At 41.4% G+C, this 6,000-nt stretch overlaps 1 protein-coding gene across 40 annotated transcripts in view; it reads left to right on the top strand.

Moving 5' to 3' along the window:
• Positions 1–6,000, top strand: part of PTPRD (protein tyrosine phosphatase receptor type D) — a 510,118-nt gene that overhangs the window by 444,927 nt on the left and 59,191 nt on the right. The window lies entirely within an intron of this gene.

Here is a 6,000-nt window from a genome sequence, read left to right as displayed (position 1 = left end):
AAAAAAAAAAAATAGTGAGAAAACGTACAGCAAGTGGTCTCCCTGATATATTTTACCCACAGTAACTCTGTATGTTATGTTAAGACATATTCAGACTCCACATCGGTTGTTCCTGCTTATGATGCTGTTATTGCTGATAGGTGCACACATTGATTGGGGTAAGGAGACACACAACAGGTTCGTTTCTGCAAACGTATTATTGGGTCTTTTAGTGTAAACCAGAAGCTGCAGACAAATGTAGAAATCAGAAAAGGGGAGAAGGAAGGGGTGATTTTAACATCTATAGCAATTGCTTCCCATGCAAAATTGTCATAATAAAACAACATAATTACAAGTGATATGAATGCCATGAGTTGAATAACTGTTGCAGTTTAACTCCAGTGGGCAGCTCAGCCCCACACAGCCTCTCACTCACTCTCCCCATGTGGGATGGGGAGAGAACTGGAAATATAAAAGTGTGAGAACTCATGGGTTGAGATAAAGACAGCTTGCTAGGTAAAGCAAAAGCCATATGTGCAGATCAGACAAGGAATTCATTCACTACTTGTCCTCAGCAGGCAGGTGTTCAGCCACATACAGAAAAGAGTGCAACACATATAACAGTTCTGTGAGGAAACAAATGCCATCACTCCAAACATCCTTTTCTTCTTCTTTACCCAAATGTTTATTTTTCAGCTTGACATCATACGGTATAGAATAGGTCTTTGTTCAGTTTGGGCCAGCTGTCCTGGCTCTGTCCTCTCCCAGCTCCTGGTAAACTCCCAGCCTCCTCACTGACAGGGAGGCACTAGAACAAGAAAAATCCTTGGCTCTGTGTAAGCACAGCAACAACTGAAACATTGGTGTGTTATCACCACTATTTTCATAAAAAATCCAAAACATAATATTATACAAGCCTCTACAAAGAAAATTAACTCTATCCCATCCAAAGCCATGACAATATCTGACAAGAATGTCAACACAGGAAAAATACTGCCACAAGAGTTCTGGGTTACATGCTCTTGGTAGTCTGTGTGAAAGGGTGGGGAGCTGCTAGTAGGAGATAGGCTACAGGATTGCAAATGGAAGGCCCATAGCAATACAAAATGTAAAGGTGCCTAAGGTACTGAGCAACACGTGGCAGCAAATGCCAAAGATAAAGAAGATCAAAAAAAGTTTGTAATGAAAGGAAAGAAAGAGAAAGAGGGAGGAAGAGAGATTTATCCAGAAAATCTTTTAAATCAATGAAAAGGAGAAAACTGAACAAGAGTTGATATTTCAGCAGCTCATGGATGACCCCCACTTCAAAATGAACATGTTTTTACATGTGTAGGTTTCAAACAGGAGACAATGCACCATACTCTGTTGTCATTGGTGTTTTTTTTCATGCTTGGATACATATAGTTGCAATGATTATATAATTTGTTGAACATCTTGGCAAAAGTCATTCCTTTCAGGAGGCTTACTGAAGTACATATATATTTATTCTTTTAACTTTTCATCACTTTTTAAAAAATAGTTTGCTTTGTTTTGTTTTGTCAGTTCATATAATGTATGACATTTTAATTACAGAATCATTTTCTGCATGTAAATTCAACCTATGTTAACACCACTTCATGTATGTACTTGTTGGCAATTAGTACATAGCAGAGGGTAATATTATCAGAAATCTTTATTTTATCTTGAGACTGCAGGCCCTGGTTAGTCTAGGTACTAAAAGTTGTTTGGAATTAAGCAAAAAAAAATCTGTCCATTTCTTCACTAATTGCTTCTTAGATAATAATGTTGCTGCTAAATAGCATCAGTGCTAAGGAAGAAATCTGATCCTAATAAGCAGTTAACTTCAGAAATTTTACTGAAATAATTGACAGTTATCTTAATACCAAAGGCCACAGACAGACACTTCCTAGAAGGATATTTTCATGTAACTAAATGAAATTGTATTCATTCTCTTCTTCTCTTAGAAGAGTTTTAAGCTACATATACCCTTTGCTGACTTCACCCTACAAAAACAGTGATCAGAATAGTAATCACCTCTACAAGTGATTAACATTCAGTAACAATACATTCCTTGAGTGTAGTGAGAGACCGTACTATCCAGTCAATGGATTGTCTGTTCATTCAGTGCTTATGTCTGTGTATTTATTTGTACTTAATTTAGCTTAGTCTGTATTCATAGATAAAAAAAGTTTCATGCACTCAGTGTATGTTATTAGAGACCATATATCTGGTACATAATTCAGCTCCAATCTAACTCAGATGGAGTCTGGAGCTCTGTGAATATGGCATACAAGTTACCTTTTTTCCTATTACAGGAAATACAATAATGTAATTAATGGTATTGATGGTGAAGCAGCAATGTGAATCCCTATTTGTGAAAAGGATACGATGAAAAGATTTCCTTGACAATTTTTTCTTACACTATCATTCTTACATAGCATAATCTATAGCAGGAGAGAAGTGAAATTTCAAACATGAAATACAAACTTAGTTACATACCTTTAGAGATGAAGATCTTTGCTAATTTTTTTTCTCTTTTCCCTTTGATTCCTTTCTGATTGCTTTTTTTTGTCTTGGTAGCCTGATCATTATTCTTGCTGCAAGGCAAAATCATTTCTCTCTGGGACTTCATCTACTTTTCATCTTCATGTCATCATTTCTGTTTAAGTTGTTTTTTTCATTATGTAGTCCTACAGTTTGATTTTTTTTTACCTGGATGGGATTTTTTTACCTGGATGGGATAGATAAAGATGGGGACTTTAAAGATTAAATAAAGATTGCATCTGCAGAAACAAAGTTGGTTCATTAGCATGAGTTATACGTCTGACTAACTTCAGCTTTGAGAAAGTACATATTTTACAGCTGAGTACATCAAATGGTAGTGTTAAAATAAATTCATAATTCATATGTTTCCCTAGCAGAAAGCTTTAGGAAAAGAGAAGATTTTTCACTCTTTGTTGATTTCCTGGCACTTCACCATGTTGAACCTCATCTCATTCAGCTCTATTCATCAATCCAACTTGTCCAGGCCCCTCGCAGGGCCTTCCAACCCTGCATCAGATCGACACTTTCCCCCAGCTTGGTGTTGTTTGCAAACTTACTGAGGGTCCGCTCAATTTCCTCATTCAAGTCATCAATAAAAATATTAAAGAGGATAGTCCCCAACACTGACCCATGGGAAACACCACTCATGACTGGTTGCCAGCTGGATTGCTCAAATAAGAGCCTGATCCCGACTCTCCTGACGAAGAGAGCTTTAGTTTTCATACTGATATTACCAGTTTTGTTCAAATTTGCTAATGACTAACTGAATACATGAATAACTGACTTCATTTTTAGTGTTCTGATAGCCTTATCCAGTCATTTGACTGTCAGGAAGTGGTATCATCAATATTGCAAACCAAGAATATATAAATACTTAAGCACAGACTATTCATCCTGTAGTGTCAAAACTGAACACCTTGATACAGTGAGCATCCTGAGATATATGTAATCCTGAGTTTTTACTGGAAATAGTGAGGTAGAAACAAACCCAGTAGAAAAGTCACATATCCTGAGTTTTGTACCCCAATAGTGAAATAGATGGGACTATTAGTATGGGTCCTGTGTCATTTCTATTTGTTGTGCAGGGCTTCAGCAACAAACTTGAGAGGTTTCATCCTTAGTATGTTTTGACATGTTATACTGGAGCTATTACAGGTCAAAATACTAGATCTAAGTGGCAATAAGTTATCCTCACTAACATGAGTAGAAAATTCATCAGGACATGCACTTAACAATTCATTACAGAATATATATATTCATTAATATACTCCCAAGTGCATGTATGCTTTACAGCATTTAGACAAAATGTATTTGATTTATGTTATTGGACTTAACAGGTATATAGAAATGTTCTTTTTCAAAGTTGTGAAATGTGTATTTAAGTGCAGGAAAATATAAATAAAACATTATCTACTTTTTGCTGGAACTAGAAAAATATGTGCGTCTTAATCTGGTGAGTAGTTAATAATTCTTCTAGCATACATATTACTAGATAGCACATAAATTGCAGATAGCATTCTTTCATGTCAAGTTACATTATTTTACTAAAAAAGAATTAAATTTACATTTTTTTTCATTGTTCAGTCCCCAGTTTTGTGGAAAACCAATAACTTCTTTATCAATAGTGAACTATTGGAATTTTGTTTCATTTCTTTAGTGCTCTCAGCATACTAAGATAAGTCAGGAGATGAATGAATGAGAAAGATGGCTGGCCAAAAGGAAAAAAAAAAAAAAAATGAAAAAAAAAATCTAAACTCATGTACACCATGTGTTCACCAGATTTACAAAAATGAAAATAAAATTGTGTAGGTTTGTGCTGTTTTCTTTCACTGTAACAGAATGTGATGGCCATAGTCCAAGAATTCCTGCACTGTTGTAGGAGTTATAGCAGGAGGAGTCACCGTCTCTCTCATCAGAACTGTAAAGCTCAGCCATATGGCATTTTGTTATGGAAGCATTCTCAGGGGCACAACTCTCATTCAGAAGCAGTCATAGGTGTTTAATTCATTCAATGCCCATGCAAGAACCTAATCATGAATGTATACTAACATAGAGTACGCCCACCTAAAGACCATTTTTCTAGGCACATTACAGGTGGAAGTGCTATGCAAAGGGGCCTCAGCTAAAGCTCAGGTTGTGTGTCACCCAGAAAAACAGCTGTGCACATACTATACTATAAGCAGGGTTAATGTTACGTGAAAAGGCATGCTGTAACACCACTACATAGGCTGCAAATAGTTTTGTCAGACCTTGTCATTTGCCGAGGCGATCGGCTCCGGGGCAGACGCGTTCTGCAGCGGAGCGGGGGATCGGGCCAGGCAGGGCTAATTTTTCCGGCATCGAGCCCACTCGAGGGAGCCGCCAGGACCCGGCAGCCCTCGTGAGGGAGGCTGACGAGGCGTAGGCGGAGCCAGCAGCGCCCCCTCCCACAGCCGCTCAAAAGCTGCCCCTAGGGGGCGCGAGCCACCAGGAGCGCGGCGACCAGGACGGGCAAACAGGGCGTGGCGCGGCAGTTAGCGCGGCAGTTAGTTAGTGCGGCAGTTCGTTAGTTAGCGCGGCAGTTAGTTAGCGCGGCAGTTAGTTAGCGCGGCAGTTCGCGCAGACAGGGCGGAGCGCTCTCCCCCGCCCGTACGTAACACCTCCTCAACGACAGCCGTTAGCGAGGCGATAATGGTCTCCACCAGGCACCGTGCGCTCTCCAGGAAGTCCGTACGCACCCAGACCGATTACCCGTTAAAAAGTGCAGCGGTTCAGGCCACCGGATGCAGGGAGTGTCTGAGCCTGTTGCTGCCATCGGCGGGAGGCAGAGAAACTGTGTGTGTGAGGTGTGAGCAGGTGGAAGACCTGGTCCGCATGGTGGCAGAGCTCAAGGAGGAGGTGGAGAGGTTGAGGGATATCAGGCAGTGTGAGCGGGAGATGGACTGGTGGAGCGACTCCCTGCAGGGCCTCGAGAGGTACCGGGGTGAGACACCCCAAATGGGGGTGGACCCCCTGCCCTGTCACCGTCAGGCAGAGGGAGGGGATCTGGGAGTTGAGGAGGAATGGAAAAAGGTCCCTGCTTGACATGGCAGGCGATGCCCTCCCCTTCCGGCCCCACCTTCCCAGGTGCCCTTATGCAACAGGTTTGAGGCCCTGGAGATTGAGAGACTGGTGGGTGAGGAAGAGGTAGCAAGTGTACCCAGGAGGATGCCTAGGGCGAGGAGGTCGACTCCACGCCTCAGGACTGCCTCCACCAAGAAAGACAGAAGGGTGATTGTTGTGGGAGACTCTCTCCTCAGGGGAACAGAGGGCCCTATTTGTCGGCCTGACCCTACCCGTAGGGAAGTCTGCTGCCTCCCTGGGGCCAGGGTCAGGGACGTTGCCAGGAAGCTTCCCAACCTGGTTCGCCCCTCTGATTATTATCCTCTTCTGATAGTCCAGGCGGGCAGTGACGACATTGAAGACAGAAGCCTGAAGGCAATCAAAAGAGACTTTAGG

Source organism: Oxyura jamaicensis, chromosome Z, assembly GCF_011077185.1.
Source record: "Oxyura jamaicensis isolate SHBP4307 breed ruddy duck chromosome Z, BPBGC_Ojam_1.0, whole genome shotgun sequence".
Lineage (NCBI taxonomy): Eukaryota > Metazoa > Chordata > Aves > Anseriformes > Anatidae > Oxyura > Oxyura jamaicensis.
This window is presented reverse-complemented; position numbering and strand designations above follow the sequence as displayed.